The sequence below is a fragment of the Anguilla rostrata genome, chromosome 11, assembly GCF_018555375.3.
Source record: "Anguilla rostrata isolate EN2019 chromosome 11, ASM1855537v3, whole genome shotgun sequence".
NCBI lineage: Eukaryota > Metazoa > Chordata > Actinopteri > Anguilliformes > Anguillidae > Anguilla > Anguilla rostrata.
The window spans coordinates 24,661,401-24,682,089 of NC_057943.1; the positions used below are offsets into that span (position 1 = coordinate 24,661,401).

Below are 20,689 nucleotides of genomic sequence, written 5' to 3' on the forward strand. Positions count from 1 at the left end.
GCAGCCTTTGGAAAGCCTGTTCTCTTAAAGTGCTTTTGCCCTTGTTAATGACACAGTGATGAAATATGACAAACACACAGGAGCCAGGTCTTCTTCCCTACAAATGCGGCAATGCTTTATATTTCAGGCCGAGAGAGGAACCATCCGTCTTAGTTTGTGAGACAGGCAATTTTCAAGGCACCAATGCAATGGGTAGGCAAGACAATTGAACAGAATTGGGTTACAAGCCTGGCAAAGGGCTGGATAAACCTGTCAGGCACATATGGGCCGGAGGCCCGAGGCAGTCTCCAGTTCAACAATCAGTTGGCAAACTGGATGTTTTGCACATTTTCAGATTCAGTTCAAAGCATTGTTAGAAATAGCTTTGCCTGTATTAGGTTTTTGCTTTTTTATTTTTTTTTACATTTCACCAGAGAATTACTATCAGATCCCTCTGCAGCCATGTTGTATTCTATGTTGAAAATGTCCCCACGGCAGAATTTAACATAGTGTTGTATTTTGGCAAGTGATCCAGCAAGCTGTAGCATCATGCACCACAGACTAATGTTTTTTCGCTTGTTAATTTCACCACTCAGCTGGGTGCAAGTCACCGGACACAGCAAGTGTCTATATGCGTGACATGTAAATTTGTGTTGGCCTGGCTGCCCTGCATTTCACTGTAGCGGTGTCACCGCGGTTCAGTCGCCTTCTATCTTCCCTGCATGCGCTGCCTCAAAGAACCAATTTCCGAAGGGTTTGATTTCCCATGTGACTTCCTGCAGTCCCAGGCGATCACCAACTGGGTTGTTGGTCTCATAGGTGCTGTGTGCCTCTCTGCTTTGACAATCTGCTTTGAGAATTCAGACTGAAATGAAATCACTCCTGCTATTATTTTTTCCTCCTAGCTTCAGGGCCCGCTATTACAGCCTCTTCGCTTGATATCTTTTTATCACAAAAAAACGTTTAATTTTCTATGTTGAGATCAGATTCTAAACAGTTAAGCGGAAGGGTGGTAACTTGTATTGTGAGCACAACAAGAAGTGTTGCTGTCATGCATTATCATGAACAGATCGATGACCGTACAATCCATCACTTTTATGTGCTCATTAGAATGACCAATGAAAAAGACAAAGATCCGCTCTCCGACTCTCAGTCAAATCCACTCGCCAATGAGTGTCAGTTTTTCAATGAATCACATATAATTTTAAAACGAGTAATGGTACGAACTGTGTTACATGCTCCTCCCATGAAGCCTTTTTTTCAATGATATCAAAGGGGGAAAAAACGCAGTGTCATTGTACAAATGAACCACACCCCTGAGTGGGAAACACGCTATGGGGAATATTCTATGACACGCACTATGGGGAATATTCTATGACACGCACTATGGGGAATATTCTATGACACACACTATGGGGAATATTCTATGACACTTCACATTTCGGTGTTAACTGATAACTTCTTGCATCAGATGGCCTGCTCGGCCCCAATGCTCCTGATTGATCGGCTCTGATTACGTGAAAGAATAGGCAAAGCTCCCAGGGGACTCTGGATGCCTGGATTCAATCTGCCTCCACCGCAAATGAAGTGTCACTTTAGAAAACAATGGCCCCTGTCAGAGGCGAGCCAAGCAAAACGGCTCATTTCACATGGAAATGAGTATGGAAAAGGCCTTGTGCACAAAAAAACAGAGAAATCACAAAGAAAATAACGGTGAACAGTCAGATCAGCACATGCCATAATATTCCCCTTGGAACATAAATGGAAATCCATTCCTTCCATTTTTTGTTCTGGTATTGTTAATCAAACAGGGAAAAAATGCTGCATTGCATATTCAGTTTGTAATTACTGTTTTTTTTCCCCCTAGGGCAAGCCAAGATTAAGGTTATAAACAGGGACTGAAACAGTATTTCCATTTAGAGTGTTTGCAAAGCAATGGTAAAAATTAATCATGCTATAGCAAGGTGGCAACATAAATGATAAAGTCTATCAATAATTGAGCACAATAAACATTAATGAGAAACAAGCATGAACAATTTCAGTATATTTACCAATAAAGTTATTGCTTACACTTTAGCTATGTAACTTAAGTACTCTTATTTACTGAGTGAAATACTTGATAGTTTGGCTAATTTGTGACCCCTCCTAGGTACTGGAATAAATGAGCACCCATTAAATCCAGCCAGTGCATAGTTTACAACATGAGTCCCACACCTTGATTAAAATAAGCAGCCAATCCAGACCCAGTTTGACCTTAACTCGGTAAGCTATTGGCTAGCTGAAATGCAAGCATATCCCATGGCTCTCCAGGACCTGGGCTGGGAACCCCTGAGTTACTTAAGTTGCTTCCCAGATGTGAGAACTGGAAATGGAGGAGGGGAAAAAAAGACCTTTCAAGGACTGATTGTCTTGAGCCTGATCCTGAATATTTCCCATCGTAAATAAAGTGTCAGCTTTCATATACAAATCCCTTTATAATCAGTTTGCACTCCTTGTAATATTTTTGATTATAACTTAAAATCAGCATAATGTCTGTTCCGTAATGTAAAATGACGCCAATCTCTGTGACGTCAGTGTAATCATTTGCTGTGCAGAAAGAGAAAAGGTAATGCAATCAAGCTGCAGATGTGCAGTGCTAATTTAACAGATGCGCAGTTGTCACAGAAAAGAACTGGATACCGGTACAATATAAGTTGCGTTTTAAAGGAGTTGTAGCCTGGCCTAGCCCACTGATGTGGATAAGCATGACTGTTTCACATGGACAGGTAACAGGCAGCTCTCCTTGGCAGGATACCACCCTCCCTCAGTGTCAGAGTGCCTGGCACAGGTATGCCCTTGGGCATGTCCTCACAAGCACTGTCTGGAAACACCCCAGTGGGGAGGCTGCGATAGACTGGCATGGGGATCCCAGAGAAACCCCTGGATTCAGCTTTCTTACACTGCCTCTCCTCTTTCCTCTCTTACAGTGAAATACTCACAAACTACTGTGGAGGACTAGTTTCCACACACACACACACATACATGTCCACACACCTGCACACACACACACACACACACACATACATGTCCACACACCTGCACATACACACACACACACACACACATACATACTGTATGTACACGCACACGCGCAAGTGTGCGCGTTAAGACGGACATACGCACTCACACACATTATCACACGCACACTCAGCTAAAGTCGTAATCCCTTGCTATTTTATTTTTTTCAGTTTTTTCAACTGGGATGTTGAGGGCTGTAAACTGGCAACCCTGCTGTGGCTCACGAGCGCCAGTGAGAGGGAAAAGCACACGTGTGAGGCAGGGCACAGCAGCCCCTGCAGACAGCTCAGAGCTGAACAGTCACTTAAGCGTAACTGCAGAATCAACCCCTCTCACAAGTCAAATGCAGGCTGCCTCTCAAAGCACTGCTCCCCAAGCATCAGCAAAAAATGACATGACCTGACAGCAAAGTGATGAAACAACATTCAGAGATTTTTTTGCCTCCAGAAACACACAGTCTCTGAGTAGGTTATAGGAGACACACTCATAATTGCAATTTGGAATGTAACTACCTTTACAAAGTGAAAATCAGCCCTAAGACAAGATTAAGTGTACAACTCATTAGGGGAATCACAAATACAAAAATAATACACGCATCAGGTATCCACCAATTTTAGGATCCGAAACAATGCAGTTATTTCCATTGTAAATACTATACACTTTTTTAGCATGCCAAAAAACCCAGTCAAGCAAATTATTATGTCAGCATAACGCAAGAGCCCCGGTCTGACCTTCCACTCGCACACTGTCCAGTTCTGTTCAGCTCAGGACTGGACCATCACCGCCAGTCAATCCTCAAACTCACTTCTGCCATCAGTAGACCCTTACTCGGGTCCAGAAACAGTTAAATCCAAGGGTAGGGGGGATGGCAAGGAGTGAATCCTATCTCTAGTGAGTGGTTTTCAGCCTTACCAGTGAAATCTCCTCTGTCCTATTCCCCGCAATGGGCCGACCCATCCAATAGCGAGGCACTTAGGGTTAATGTTTAATCTCCGTAGTAACGTCCCCCGATTGCTCTCCCATCAGCCTGAGAAACTGCAGTGCTATCCTCACTCCCCTCCACTGCAGCACTACTCCCTCTCCTGTACACACTCATTCTCTCTCTCTCTCTCCCTCCCACACCCCCTCCCTGCCTCTATCCCTCAATCCCCTCCTCCCTTTCTCTCTTCACTCTGTCCCTGAACACCTCCCCCTCCTCTTCCCCCCCCCCCACCCCTCTCTCTCTCTATTCCGATTTACAATGCTGCTCACAGAGTACTGCATGCAGCACTCTGCCAAGGACCAAAATTCAAGGGCAGTCCTAAAGGATCGATACGCAAAAGCTGCCAAGCCTCAGCCCCTCCCCCCCCCCCCAAACCCCAAAACCCCTGCCACACATGTAAGGAACTCACAACGGCTCTCTCCAAAAACCTCTGTCAGAGAGGGGGGAGAGATTCTTGGGAGAGGAAGACATATGAAAAATTTTTGTTTTGAAAATGAGGCGAGGGGGAGAGCGAGATTGAGAAACAGCATCTCATCTCCACTGCACACACTGCAGCAAGCAAGGCCCAGCCGCTGAAGTGCTCTCTGTAACTGATGCGGCAGTTTTTTTTTGCTTTTTTTTTTGCTTTTTTAACCGGACGAGCCAGCAGGCACCTGGTATTGAACAGGCGACTGGCCGAGCTGCCTCTGCTCGTGCGGTTCCCCCCCAGCCCAACGAGACTCCCTACCGGGCCGTCCCTTTTTAACACACTATGCAGTTACTCGGTTGCCGCACTTCTCTCCCTCTTTCCTGCTTATCGCTTAGCGCTCTGCAGCCAGAGGAAAGAGGCAGGAGCAGCGGCTAGCTGCCCGCGCAGGGCAGGGGTGAATCGAGGCGACGCGGATTCCAGACGAAGGGGTCGCATCCCCGTGCAGAAAGACGCTGAGGACTCAAAGGTCGTTCCTCCAGAGGCGCTTGCTTTAATGCACAGAGCTGGTCCGGATGAACAGCTTCAGCACGTCGTGCTGGGAGAGAGGGCAGCACTCCGGGTCGCTCGGTCTGAAAATCAGCTCGCTTGCCTGCTGCGTGTCAGTACGAGGTCATGATCACGTTTGGCCCAATCGAGCCTCTTTCTGACCCAAACGCATTTGTCTAACTTTAGAACAGAAAGCTTATAATACGGATGGGCAAACAGTGGTACCGGAGCAGAGATCGTCAGACCAGGTCTCGCTGACTCATGGGCTCGACTAGTATTCGTAGTCACTAAGCACTTACTTGATTAATTAAAGCAGTTAATTGCACGGCTAAGTCACCCCATCTAATTTCATGGGGCTGAATTGGTTGCTGAATTGCTCATAAAACCCATGGCATTTGACCCTGTGGCTATCCGAGTTTTGGACTGATCGTTACTGCGCATTAGCTTTGACACATTTGAAATTGGCTTTAGAGTCAAGGGGGCACAACAGTCTGTCTTTGGCCAGTTCATGGACAAAAAAAGAAAGGAAGGAAAAGGGGAGGGGAGGGATGCTAAAAAAGTTGACATAAGATAAGGGAGAAGGTACACCACATTTTTGCAAGGAATAAATAGGTTATAAACAGGTTTATAATATATAAGATGTCCCCTTTTAAGCTGCTGATTACCCTAAAATGGCAGAAGTTGCACAACCCTGGAAAGGATCTATGTAAAAGAGAACAGTAAGCTAGCAGGTTTGATTGCAGTCTCTTTGAGCTGCTGGGGTCAGTTGCCGCCCCAAACCAGCCCTACTGTGTGCCAACTTCCCAAGATGCATCAGTGCTGTGCCCTCTACCTGCCAACGGCCGAGGCCCAGAGCAGATTCTATCAGCCCCGCAGGGACTGAGTGTGCTGGCCTGGCAGGGTGAAGGAAGACCGTGTTACCAGAACAGCAAACTGTACATTAATCTGAGAGGGTTTCTCCCTTCCTCCCCCCCTTCTCTCTCTCTCTCCCTCTCTCTCTCTCTCTCTCTCTCCATCTCTCTCTCCCTCTCATTTCTTGTTAGGAAAACCAGTCAATGATACCATGAAATAAAAAACCACAATGACAATAAATTACAGTTAGTAGAGAGAGAACCGGCACTTGTGTTTGTTTTGCCATTTGTACAAGTGTTACTGGTAGTTCTAGAGGTCATATTAATTAAAGGTAATTATTTTTGCAATTATTTTAGAGATGATAAATTCAAGGGTTTTGTTTACATTGGGTCGATATTCAGTGAAGCCAGAGTAAAATGAAGAAGAGGATGGTTGTCAGAAACTGAAAATGTGAATTTGTTATTTTGTTTGCTATGTTTCCTCTTGCCAAGGTAGGCGATTGTGGGCTGGCTGGCTTTTATTGTGTGTCATGAGAAATGATCATCTTCCCTTAAGAGAAGCTGCCTCTTCAGCAGCCAGCAATGGGCACTTGAAAATGAAATCAATACAACTTCAATCACTGGAAACGAAGGGGAAACAGATGGCCCTTTCCCTTTCACGATCCAGGCAATCTCTGCACCAGGGAAAAATGCACAAAATTTACTTTTGGGATGAGGATCAGCAGCACGTACACTTTCAATTTGATATTGACATTCTAAGCGATGCCTTTCATATTAATTGTTGGTGTACACCGCAAGATTTTGTGTAAGATTTAAGTTATTCTTTACTAGGAATAGTGATGCTTGTCTTTGAAATGCCTTTCGCTCCAAGAACCTGTATTGTTGTGCAAATTACAGCAGAAGGATTTAACAGGACAAAATTTCTCGTTATTGCTCTTCTTTATCATTGTTGCTGCTTTACCTACCATGGGTGGAGCTGGCTCCTCAAACTGAAACTACATGCAAAAAAAAACATCACCAATCAGGCTGTCTGTACTGACAGACATAGAAAACATAGTTTCACTATCGCCATGAAAAATTTAATAGAGTTTTCCAAAATCGTGTGGCTCTAAATGTCAGGGCTGGAAGTAGCTGGGATCAGTGCTTGTGTTAAGAGCGGCCCCGTCAGCGACCGTACATGGGGCTCCGTGTAGGCATCAGCGTCTCTTGGATCTGTCACTTCTCTCTGACATTTGCATAGTATTCAGTCATTTTTCCCAGTGCAAGGGGAGCAAATGAAGTGTATGCATGGTGGAAAACTCACGCCAACACGTTCAGTTCAAAGGCAGAACTCTACGTTACATTTATTTTGCAGTACATTACATTTCTGTACAGGCAGACATGCCCGACATGGGCGGTTTCACGCAGCTGTAATACTGTCATCGGCATGAGAGGGAAGAATCACGAGCGTCTAAATCACGGCCCTGACACAGGTGACAGGATGACGTAGCGCCCCTGGGACGAAAGGAAGTGATTCAGCACCTTTAGTTATGCAGGTGTCATTGATTAGTCCTGTATTTACCCCCTCCCCCCCCCCGGAGCGGAGAAATGAGGGAGCGATAACAAATGGCGCTTTCGCTGCTTGACCTTTCACCCCGCGTCTCGAGCGCACGACAGAGCGCCGTTGGTTTATGGCTCTGCGCTGCTGCGATGCCATTCACCAGCACAGTTGTGATAATGAAATTCCTCATAAATGACAGAAAAGAAGAACATCGGTAAACATAATGCCAAGAACAGGTCGTTCATCCCAGTCTGGGCTTGTCATTGTGCAGCAGAGTATCCAGCACTGTGTAGGCACTGGACTGCTTTGACTCAATGATCCGTTAAGCTGTTTCCCGCACTGACTGTAACGGGACATACACCCTCTGCAGCAGCCTTTATCATTAGAATGGCCGGACAGAGCAGAGAGAACAGATGCCAATCACAGCGTGGAAATAAAAGCCGTTTTTATAAAATATCAATGCTAAATATCAATGAAAAATAAATATCAGTATAAAAAATTATAATGATACACTTCAGGAAGGCAAATCCTCCACAATCCTGACCTAATTATTCAACCTTCTCTCCATTGACTGTGAAAAATAATTAATCATAATTTATGCATTACATTTATCTGATCTCATATTGTTCAATTAATATTTAAAAGGAGTGCGTTAGAAACGTGTGTAAACTTTACTGTCAGCTGTGGAGGATTTGCTTTGAACAGACAGAGGCTAGCAAGTGCCACTTGACATAAAAGTTAATTAGGCAGCGGCGTGCTCACCAGGAAAATAATGACCACGCAAGGCTGGGGCTTCCAATAGAGGGGAGATTCTGAGGCATGATGGGAACTCTTGCTACTCAGACACTTCAAATCATGACATCAGGATTCTCATTCAGGGAGAATATCAGAAAGGAAACTGTTCAACCGTATAAATTAGCACCCAATTCCTTTTCACACTTTTACTTCTTTTTGTGTAACATTGTTGGCCAGGGAATGGCCATTCAAGGTCAAAGACAAGTACTCTGTACCAGTGAAAGAGGTGGGAGCTTCTCAAATGAATCTAGGGCCATAGCCCAGATTCTGCTACAAATTATGTCTGACTGTCAAATGTCTGTTTGGAGAATACCTGTGGGAGCATAGCCACACTACTGTAGCTTGAATTATCCGAAAAGCTGTCTGATGAGTGGACTCTGTTCAGTTAGATGGGATGGCAGTAATGACTTAAAATACAGCAAAGGGGAAAGTTTCTAACTACCTGATACCATTAAAGCCATACCAGAGCTGCCACTACACACATCTGAGAGGGTCTCACCCTCTTTCTCTCTCTCTCTCTCTCTCACACACACACATTCACTTACTGACTTACTCACACACACACGCAGATATGCACGTACAGTAAATATACACCTACACACAAACACACACTTGTCTCGTTGACACTAAATTGTAATTCAGGTGCCGGCTATCCATATGTCTGCAGATCCAAATTTCTGCTCTCCAGCACAGCAATCTGGGGTCAGTCTGTGTAGGGATTAGGGAACACCTCCTGTAAGGGCACACAGCTTGTCTGGAGGAGGGGGGTCACTGAAGGACATCCTGCTGTATGAGGTTAGCTTAATCCTGGAGAATCCTATCCATATATCCCTATTACATGAAGGTGTGCCATTCCCTCTGTCCATGTGAATATGCAAGGGAGACCATTTCAAACTCTACGGAGTTTGCATGGAACCAATAACCAATAATGCATTCCAGTACCGAAAAATTTAAAAAATCAATAGTCAGTAAATCAATAGTCAAGTCAAGTCACATTTAAAATGGCCACCTTCAACCAAAGTGCTGTATGATGAATAAATACATAGGTGTGTAAAACAGAGGAGAAAGTAATAATGCACAAGAATACAATAATAATACACAGTACTGTACTAGCTGCAGGCGGTAGAGGGATGTCTGGCTAAGACCGAGATGCAGGGGGTTACAATAGCTGAGGTGAGATGAAGTCGCGAATAACAATTTCCAGGTTGTGAAATCAAAGGGAAGGGCTTGGCTTTGGCTCTGGCTCTGGCTCTGAGTTGAAAGAGTCTAGTTTTAGAAAAAAGATTTAATTTGTCTATCAAATGTATGTGCAGAACCAAAATGGACACCAAGGTTTTTGGCATTCGATTTGACGAAGCACGGTAGAGGCCTTGGGTCATTAGTGAAATCTATGAGTGTCAGCCAGGCCGAAAAGGATTACCTCAGTCTTACTTTCTTTTAACTGGGGAAAGTTTTTAGCCATCCAGACTTTGATGTCGGCAAGACAAGCTGACAGGTTCTTAAGAGAACACTTGTCATTGGATTTCAATGGGAGGTGCAGCTGAGTATCGTTCACGTAAGCGTGGAAAGAAATATTGTATTTCTCAATGATAGAACCTAGAGGGATATGGATTAAAGAATAGGCCCTATTATTGAACCCTGGGGGACCCCACAGGGAATGGGAGTGGAGAAGGACAAGAAGATGGAGAAAATTCTGTTCTTTATGTATGAGGTGAACCACCTTAGGGCAGTGCCTTGAATAGCAACCATATGCTTAATTCAGTCGATTAGTATTTCATGGTCGCCCTTATCAAAGGCAGCCCTAAGGTCCAACAGAACAAAAATAGAACAATCTCCCAAGTCAACCGTCAACAGCAAGTGATTTGACATTTTGAAGAACAGCAAATTCTGAACTTTGAAAGGTTCTGAAGCCAGACTGAAAATTCTCAAAGATGTTAATTTGGTTTAAAAATGACAGCAGTTAAGAGAGCAGTCCAGGGCTTCATATAAAAATGGCAGTGGGGCAGAAATTATTGAGAACTGAGGGATCAAGATTTGGCTTTTTAAACAGGGCTTGAATCATGATGTAACACTGCCTGATACCAGAGAGTAGTTTATAATAGACAAGATTCTGGGACCAATTATGTCTAATACCATTTTAAGGAGGGGATAATGTCAAGTTGTGGGCTTCATGAGTCACAGTATCTATCATGACAAGCTCAAACTGAATGAAGACAGCAGTGTACATGATAGCTGGTAGGATCATGCACAGGAGTTGAGATGTACAGTCTAATGTCATCACAATTACCAATAAATCATTTTGTTAAATCATTGCAAGTAGTGGAGGAAGCATCAGGGCTGACATTAACAGAAGGATTCATTACGGTATTAATTGTGTTAAACAGATATTTAGGCCTGTGACAGTATTTTGAGATACAGTATTTTGAGATAATATCAGAAAATACTGTCCTCTCCCTGCTTTAAATCCTTCCTGGCACTTAACCAGACAGTCTCTCAGAATATCATATTGTAGCTTGTAGCAATAAGAACGGTGATGATGATAATAATCATCATGTTGACGATTACGATAACATCACTGAATATAGTAGGCCACAAGACATATGCGAAAAGGTAGTAAGAACAATTTATCTAATAGTTGTAACAAAACATGTTTTGACACTGAATGACATTTTAAAAGACTTTTACAAGTTGTGTCCCTTTGTCACTTTGAAAGTTCTAAAAAAGGAACACAAGTGCTTGTTATAGATAAGTGAGTTCATAATTTCATTAATAACATTTAATGCTCTTGTGAAGTCAGGTGCTGAGGGGTTGAGGCAGCTTCTTGTTCATTAGACTGGGTGCACAGCCCAGACATGTTAAATAGGGATAGATCATAGGTGTTGTCAGTTTTTCCACAGAAGCAAGAAAGGAGCTCCACCAATCAATGTCAGTTCTGTGGTATTAAGAGAAGTATAGCCAGAAAGTATCCACCAATCACCATCAGTGTTGTTCTGTTTGTTCATTTTCTTCATAATTTGCCCAGTCATACATAGCCTACATGTGTCAGAGCTCATTGCTACAATAGCCCCAATTAATTCAGGAGTGCATAGACACAAAGTATGTGCTCTCCTCCAATGCATGTGAAGTCACCACCACTTCTTATCACAGCACAGTTTGCAAGTCTGGCTACAGACATCAGTCGGGCATGAAGCTATGCCCATTTAGCTTCATGTGCAGCTAAAGGGGCAGAGTTGTGTGGACCATGCGCTGGTCGCTCGTGAGTGATGACACACTGTAATCCCATCTGACTGAAGCCCATTGCCGTCCCTGGGCAGCGCTACAGTCAATTGTGCCTCGCCATGCAGGGCTACCAGCAGGCAGCTGGAGTTGCCGTGGTGCAGATTTGAACCCAGATCATGAGGGCCCATCCATGCACTAGAACAGTGCCTTAACGGAATGAGTCACCCAGCAGCACCACCAGCAGACTCCTTGACTTTTTATGTGAAATAGCGAAAAGTGATGACAGCAGTGCCCTGTCCTTATTTTATTGTTGAGGGTTTTGAAGCTGCTCATTGTTCATTAGTGCAGGGTGTGCCGCCCTGCCCCCCCCCATGGCGGCACTCTTCCCTGGCTTTTTATTAGTCTGGGTCCTGCCTGAGAGTTTCCAGGCAGTGATCAATCAAGGAAATTACTTAATGAATCAGGAAAGCACTGGAGAGCTGGGGCCTGGGCTGCGCGGTGGAGCCGGGCGCATTAAAACCTGCGATAAATCACACGCCAGCATTGAGCACGGGATCATTACTCCTGCCTGCGCTGTGAGCTACTGCCTGGCTCCCCCATCGGCCCGTCCCAGACCACCTGCTCCCAGCCCCAGCCCCCTCCACCGCTCTGTAATCTTCTGGGGAACCCCACCCCCAGCTCGGAGAACACCGTTATCCTCTGTCGGTTGATTTCTGAAACCCGCTTACATTTCATGGCACGCGTGTTCTACACCGAGCCCGTGCTGGACATTGTTTTCGCTCGAGAGGCAGAACGGATGCGGGACCCCATTTCAAGCGTATTAAATATCAGAAAGGCCCAGCAGCAAATCAAATCTGAACCTTGTCGCCAGCCGGAGTGTGTACCTGGCTGTTTTAGCTCAGAAATTCACAGGACGTTTTAAGTTTCAATCTCCACGTCAGCCTGCAACCGCAGTTTGTTTTTTTTTCTCCGCAAAGCAATCCAATATAATTTGAAGATGAATGGAGCTGAGAGGCAGACCCATCAAAATCCAATGTGCTCTCCAGAATGGTACACAGAAAACCATGCTCTTTTAACTCTAAGAGTACAGTTTTTATTGAACAACAGTTAAAACTGATACACTGTTATGGTCAATGTAATACTAGGTATTCTGTTGTGTAAGACAATTGTACAGATTGTCAGAATAAATAATAAAATTCATATTCATTATATCTTCCTGTTGATGGTGAAGTTGGGAAGCATGGGAAATTAGTTTATTTGTGTGACTAGCTCAAGGGACTGTGCTGTTTCCACCATGAATACAACACAGAGTTGTGTTTTAGGTTCTGTAATTGTTTCTAGCAATTTGCTCTCATAAATACAGTCCTCTTGTCCCCTGTTGCAGGCATTTGGGTGAACATTCATTAATATGTATGCCGAATCTATGACATCTGAATTTATTGGGTTCTGTGTGGATTGCATTGGTAGTGCATTAAAAATCACACGCAATCTAAAGGCAGTAAAAGGAAACCTTTTCGATAGCCTCTGGGCCTCTTTTCTTTCGCCCTGTGTTCTGAAAATCGATGCAGTGACCAGTCGGAGCAATTTGAGGACATAAAGTTTACACCTTAACCTGTAAACAACTGGGCACACTGCGGACTGGGGACCACTTTTACGACAGAGCCGTGGAAGGTTAACCTGAAAACATAATTTCCCTTTTGATTTCATAACCAAGGCACGCTGCAAGCAATTTCATTAAAACACTTGCTGTTGACATATAAACTAGACACAAGGGGATGCTAAATACAAGGAAAATCATTACATTCCCGCCATTTTATAGCAAATGTAACGGCACTGACTTTTTAAAATTGATGAGAAGAAGCCATTGTAAATTTCAAAGGCGCATGGCAACTCATTGTGATACATTATGGATTTATTGATCCCTTGCATTTCAGATGACTTGAATGTGCAGAGAAGCATCTGTGCTGAATGTTAAGGATCCCTGTGGCTCTTGGAGCTGCCATGGTTGTTCCATGAGCATTGATTTACATTGATTTTACCATTTTATGAGGTTTTCCACACACAACACCTAGGCTATATTTAACATATAAAGTTAAATGTGATCACATATGTTACTCAGCTCTTCAAAGAGGCAAAAATATGAAATATTATCTCAACCAACAATCTATAAGGCCCTTGTGGTTCGACAAAACAAATGACTGTTTTGTGGTTTTAAATCAACCGGATTCTCAATTGGGCTTACTGTCTTTTGTCTGTGTGAAATATTGCATTCTGTGCACCTGTTATTTCTAATGATGTATTATTTTTTTAAAACTCATTATCATACTGCAGTTTTTTTGTTAAGGGACATTATACCCCTGAACATCCCAAGGTTAATATGTAAAATTAAATATTAATTAATATTAGTGAATTACGGCTGGTAATTACAGCTCTCCTGGTGATGGCATGAGGAATCCTGATGTGGTAGGCAGGGCAGATAAACCACTTCTTCCTGTGCTATCCTCACTCTTCCGAAGTTGCAGTATCTGATTACAATTAATATGTCTCATGCAAATTAAACAACTACATGTGACATCCTTACTCATATTTACCACTAAAGTTAAGGAGGCGATTCCAGTAGCAGCCTTTTGTGAAGAATATAATGAAAACAGGCCTTTCAAACTCTTATGCCCTTGCATTAAAAGCCTAGTGGAAGCATAATGGTGAATATACAGTAATGCATACAGCAATAAGCACTATAATCATGTTTGCACTAAGATCTAATTAAGTAATGGAAGAGTTCCCAAAGCGTGTACTCACAGGGATGCTGGCTGGTCAGTGGCAATCGCAGTGGTATCTGTAAAGAGACCAATGAAAAGATTAGGCTAATACTCAGAACTCAAAAGGAAAAGAACTTGCACAATCAGGTTCATTATTCTGGCCTGATGAAGCATCACAGATTTGACATGACGGAGGTTGATGTGTTGAAATCAAGCAACAGCCTGCTGTTATGCAGTTAACTATAACTAAAGTGTTTCTGTGGAAATTTCAAATTTTTTATCACCAATGTCTGGATAGTTTTTTTAAAGGTCTACAGTTTTATTAAAATTGTTTTTCCTCATTTCAATGGGCCCTGAGCCTGAGTAAATGTGCTCGGTCACGTATCGCAAACACTGCACAGACACATTCAATTATAGAGTGCGCCTTAATCTGGGATATTTTGGACCTGTTGGACTTAATTCTTTCCTCTAGGCATCCGCTTCTGCCTGACATCAAAAAACAAGAATAAAGGGAAAGGCTAAACAACATGGCCATTTTCCCCAACACCAGACAGATCTGGAAAATTCACACATTTATTTCTTTACTTTCTAGTTTGTCCATGTGTTATCTTTATAAAAAATACCAATAAGAATCTAATAAAAAATACAAATATCAATGTTTTGTGAATAAGAAAATATTGGAATTGTATGATATATGGATGACCATCCAAGCAGAGATGTAAATATGCTGGACAATGCTGAGCTGACCAAGCTATTTAAATATCAAACTAACAAAGCTAGTATTTTCATGCAGTACAGTCAAGCTACGTGAAGTATGAGGTATTGCAAGCCATTATCACTGTGTGCCCTGCTTTCCAGAATTGCCTATGAACCTGATCCAAATTCTACGCTATTCCCTCCATGTTGTTTCTCTTTATAACTGAGTTAAATCTCCACCAGTTCCAGCCACCATGAGTGACTGTGTTTCTAAATACTTCCCCCTTGTTCTCTTGTATAAAGTTTTTGTTTTCCAGATAGGATGCTACAAATGAATTCTTCTTTCTTTCATTCATTCATTCAAATGTGCCTTTTCACGGTGAAAGAACATTCTTGACATGTGAATGTACTGCACAGCCTTTGCAATTGGCTGTGCACCACAGTTAATGTGTCCATAATTAGTCCCCTACTGGCTTGGCTTGTAATCCACTCTACATGACACCGGCAGGGAAATATGTGATTTCTCTTTCTGCCCTTCTCACCTCCACAGCTGTCACACGTACATGCGCATGCGCGCACCCAGACACACACACACACACACACACACACACACACACTCACACATAGATACACACACACAGGAACACACACAAATGCTCGCACGCGCACACAGACACGCACACACACACACATTATATATCTTAGATGTAGGTTAACCATGTGATAGAGTCATAAATGTGCATAATTATGCAGGTTGTGTGCATAGGCACTGTGTACTATATCTTTAAACATGTACTTGTAATTGCTTCCTCCTATATTAATCTTTATCTTGCTTACTCAACCATCTCAGGTGCCTTAATAGAACTGGTGGTAGTTGCAATTTAAATTAAATTGTAATAAATTGACTCCATTGAGAGGCTTGCCTGCAATTCGTTCCACAATTGAAGCAGTCCCAAGATCCAGTGATTCTGGTTTGCTGGTTTTCATATAACATGAAATTAACTGGTACCGCTATTACAGGACATGTCTGTTGGGGGGTCACCACGCTTGGTCCTCAATAGCCACAGGGTGTACAGGTTTTTATTGTTACTCTGTGCTTAATTGATCAATTAAAATAGTTCATTACACACTTAAATCCCCTAGCTATATGGTTGCTGTTTTTTAAGGTGAAAGAAAAAACCAACAGACCCTGTGGCTCTCCAGGACCGTTTTTTTAAATATATTGTTTTATATATGTTGGTTCAATATGTATTTAATCATTACATTTATTAAAATGGCAGAAAAGTTTTGGTTTCCAGGCTTTATGGGCACTGGCTATCCTATGCCACATTTTTTTCCTGTGCTCCAAAGTTTTTTGCCTTATTAGCACCAGTCGCTACTGGCAAAAAAAATAGATTTACAGCCCTGGTTTAGGGGCTGAGAAAGTTCTCTCTTTCCCCTGACTGTCCTCTTGAGGCAGGAGGTGCTGAAGGGCGCAGTCTGAGGTGAGCTGACTGGGGGGCTGAAACGCAGAGGGGTACGGTTTACAGTGCGCATAGTGAGAATTGTACAGCAGAGTATAGTGAGGGGGAGGGGTGCAAGCATATACAGTATGAGCCCTGTCTGGATCCTGAGCGCCCCCTAGTGGTGCTGTAGGCACAAGTGACTCTGTGTTTATGTGTTTGCCCCTGTCCTAAACACTCGGAGCGTAAATGCCTGTTCCTGTGTTGAGTTACGGCACAGCTGCCTTGAACTGAGTGCACATGCCGTTCCTCAGCTGTAGCGGTGCCACCCCAACCCGCCCTGAGTGAGGGGGGTAGACTGCAGTCCAATGTCACCCCTGTGCCCTGTTTGTTTGCCATCGCCATTGAGGGCTTTATAAGGGGTTAGAGTTGATCAGGGCCAGGCTCTGGCTTTGTGTCTCGTTTGACAGAGGGAAGGGGCACATCAGCACTCTGGCCTAGGGCCAGGCTAAAACACAGTGCTTACACTAGTCCGCCACATTCAGTTTAACGTAGGTCCTTGGCTGAAATCAAAGCGAAGTAACACGTATTCAATTTATTTTGCGTGTGTTGACATACATATCCTGTATACTGAATCTTCATGTGACATAGTTCCTGTTTTGATTCAGTCTACCCAAACAAAAACACAAATTCTACTGTATCTGTATTGCTGTTAGATGTTGATGTGTCTTGTGATGGGAAGCTTCAAATTGGAAAGGGCAGGGGGCAGGCTGTGTGTGAAAGAGGAGGCGGGGCTTGTGATAGAAAGGAAGCGCTGTGTATTTCCCCCACCCCCAGCTGCCAAGGACTATATTGTTGGTTCATAGATGGTTTTAGAATGACAGAGTGTGTAGCCTTGTGCCTTTAGAGCATGGATGTCAAACTCCAGACCTACTAGTTTTCACCATGAGTGATTGATTTAAGTCATTGATTGGCTAAAGAGTCCACACACCTTGTTCTCTAGGCCCTAACTGACTGCTGATTGAAAGAAAACCACAAATATCTGCCAACACTGCGGCCATCCAGGACTGGAGTTTGACACCATTGCTTTCGAGAAAACAGGGGAATTGAAGTCTTTGTCCCCCAGTGCAATGGAGAAGGGGACACACGTATTACAGAAAAATAAACAAAAATGGAAGAAAATAAATTTTATCACGATACCTTCATCTTTTCTTCACTTCCATCATATCGTGGCACTATACTTGAGCCCCCCATAGGCCTATCCATCCCTCCCAGGGTCCTCCCCCAACCCCCACCCTCCCTCTAGTTTCCTTCCAACCCATTAAAATAGGGCCCCATCTGTTGTGTGAATATGCTGTACAAATGACTCTTTCTTAAAATGTCACATTTTGCAGGCTTTTTGTAATACTATCCCATAGAGAAACAAAGGTTCGGAACAAAGGTCAGGCAAAGACGAGACAGAAATTAATTATGTTTGGGCAAGTGTACATGTACATGAAGTACATGAAGTACATGTACTAGAATGATGTTCATGAACTACAGCTCTTTTCCAGTAGAGTTCACACTTTTTGACATTTAGAAAATTGTTTTGACAATTATGGATTTTTTAAAATTTGTGCTTGATTTACTATTATTTTTTATTTTTATTTTTGTTATCTGTTAACTGACATGCTGTTGTGGTTCTGTCTCCAGGACCAGGGTTGGGGACCTATGCTGTAGTGGGTTCTGCATATCATGTTGATAGAGGATCTAGAGATAATGTGAAGGCCTGATTTGTTTTAAACCATTTTATTCGTTCATGCTTTGTGCTACATAATTTCTAGCTATGTTGCTCTCACCTAGTATATCTTCACACGTGTTCATAATATACTGCTTCAGCTTTTAGATAAATGACATGTTTTATGTCATCTTCTACAGGAGCCACACAGACAATAATAAGTGCCTGGTTATATGAAATATTTATGGATCATGTGTTAACATTCATATTTTATTTCCTTTGGTTTTTGAGCAAAGAATAAATCGTGATGTATAGGAAAACCAGGTGCCAGTCTAAAAAATATGAGCAGGAACAATATTGCCGCACAAAAGTCATTTTTCTTCTAAGCTGTTTTAACAATTCCCCGCCTGTTTATTCTCTGTGTAATAGAAAAGTCGATTTTGCCTGATAGCATTACCAACATAACCTTCAGATATGTTGTAAACAGACTTTGGATGGGCAATGACATACAGTGCATAACACATCTGAATCAAATACACGTGAGTAACGAAGTGTAGAGCGCTTATATGGAAAATCTTAGAGGAAATTGAAAATCACAGGGTGGGTACAGGATGTACCTCTGTATCCTTGTGTTCTGTGGCTACAGTAGCGAGACTCAGTCTGTTAGTGCTTTATAGGAGTCTGCTGGTTCAGTGCACAGAGCTTAGGAATCCATTATCAAATGGCAGCCTCAGCAGTTTGCGGTTACATTGCTAAAGTCCTTATTTCTCTTCCCCTCAACCGTGTGCCCTCTGGAAAGGTACTCATTTGCATGGGCCTGGGACTACCCGCACAGGACAGGGAATAATCTCAACATGCAGCCACTTGAACCACAACAAAATAATTACTCCTGTTTCTTTGAGTCTTTCTGTGTCTGATATTTGCATGTTTATTGATCATAATATTTTCACAGCCATTGGTTGCGTTGCGAGATTCAAAGAGAAAATGCTTAATTGGAATGAAAAGTCAAAAATGAGATGTCTCACACTAGAATTTAGAATAGTAAATGGTAATTAGCGCTGGAATATTAGTGGCAAAATTGAAAATGCCTATAGGCCAAAGAAAGCTTTCTTTGAGTTGTGAAATAAGATATCAATATAGTGTGTTCGCCCCAAGTGAATCTCATGGAGTTTCATGGAGTTTTTTTTATTAGTGTGTAGAGAAACTATATCTTGTTTCTGTACACATTAAAAATTCATGCACTGGAAAACCAAAACAGAGGGATTGTTTTGTTTACACAAATATTAGTATATGTATCACTCTTGCTGTTGTAGCTAGTCTGCTTGAAGCAGTAATGTCCTTTTTCAGCAGACTGTATACACTCTCATGAGACCGGTTTTTTCTCTCCCTTGCCTCACCTTACTGATACCAGAGCTATTGATTGGTCACCAAGCCTCTGCAATTTGCTTTGTATTAATGATTATGGATTGCCAGAATCCATGTCGAAGAGCTGTTTATAGCTTCAGCCCATGAACACATACCCGTGTTTTCACCCTTCAGAGAACTGTAAATGGTTCGTTCCACAGGCTAACATTCTACAGCATTGGTTCAACCGTGTACAAGACCTGGCAGAGCAGTAGACATTCCCCTTTCATGCAGCTCTCTCCCTTAACAGCCATTTTAAAGATCACATCTGCAAACCTCATTTGTTATCATCATTTTCATCTGAAGGAAACCACAAATATTCATGCAGGCATATTTCACTCCTTTGTTGCTTCATCAGCATAATTACATTGTATTTTGAGTTATGTTGCAATGTTTTACCTATTGAAGCTTATTGATGGGCAGGTGGGGTAGACTGAAAACCACTACTATTAAAACAAATTGGTTTAGAAAACATCAGTACTGACTAACACTTCCCACAGATGGTATGGGGCTAACACTTGAATACACTGGTGTTTTTGCAGTGAAATTGTGAAATTTGGAATTATAGCTTCAACTCAAATGATTTCTCAGTTTTAAAGCCAATACTTTAAATTGTACACCAATACTCCTGGTGCTAGTGTAGGGAAACATACAGTATATGTAATACTGTTGTGTTTAATTGAGTGAGTCTTTTGTGTTATTGGATAATTAGCTAAAGAGTAGTTTAGTGTCTCAGTAGTAGTATCTCAGTAGTGAGTAGTAGTATCTCATTGGGCGGCAGTGTACTATAATGGGTAAGGAGCTGGTCTTGTAACCTGAAGGTCACAGGTTCAGTTCCTAGGTAAGACACTATTGTTGTACCCTTGAGCAAGGTACTTAACCTGCATTGCTTCAGTATATATCCAACTGCATAAATGGATGCTATGTGAATGCTATAGGCTATAAAATGTTCCGTTAGTCACTCTGGGTAAGAGCGTCTGCTAAATGCCTGTAATGTAATGTAATGTAGTTTCGCCAAATATATAAAAAAATTTTATGCTGTCCTAGGTAAGGTACATTATATTACAATTAGATTTTTTTTAAATGTTACCTTTATGATTTTCAGTTATATTAATGTGGCAACTACTGAGAAGCAAGAATCGATCATGAATTTGAATACTGTTGACTGGTGCGTAGGTCCAATGTCACCACCACTTTAATGCATACCTTTGCAGTCTAGTACAATTTTTGGCTATAATACACAAATTAGGCCTAATCCACTAAAACCTTTAAAAATTATTCTGAGAAATAGAA

General features: G+C 42.5%; 1 protein-coding gene across 4 annotated transcripts in view; it reads right to left on the reverse strand.

The window, feature by feature from the left end:
• LOC135234361 (synaptotagmin-2-like) overlaps positions 1 to 20,689 on the reverse strand; it is a 101,254-nt gene that overhangs the window by 33,970 nt on the left and 46,595 nt on the right. For 2 of the 4 annotated variants that reach the window (XM_064298893.1, XM_064298889.1), the window contains exon 1: positions 3,949 to 4,116. The gene's annotated coding sequence lies outside the window, so the exon portion shown is untranslated. The other 2 variants (XM_064298892.1, XM_064298890.1) reach the window with 2 other exon arrangements.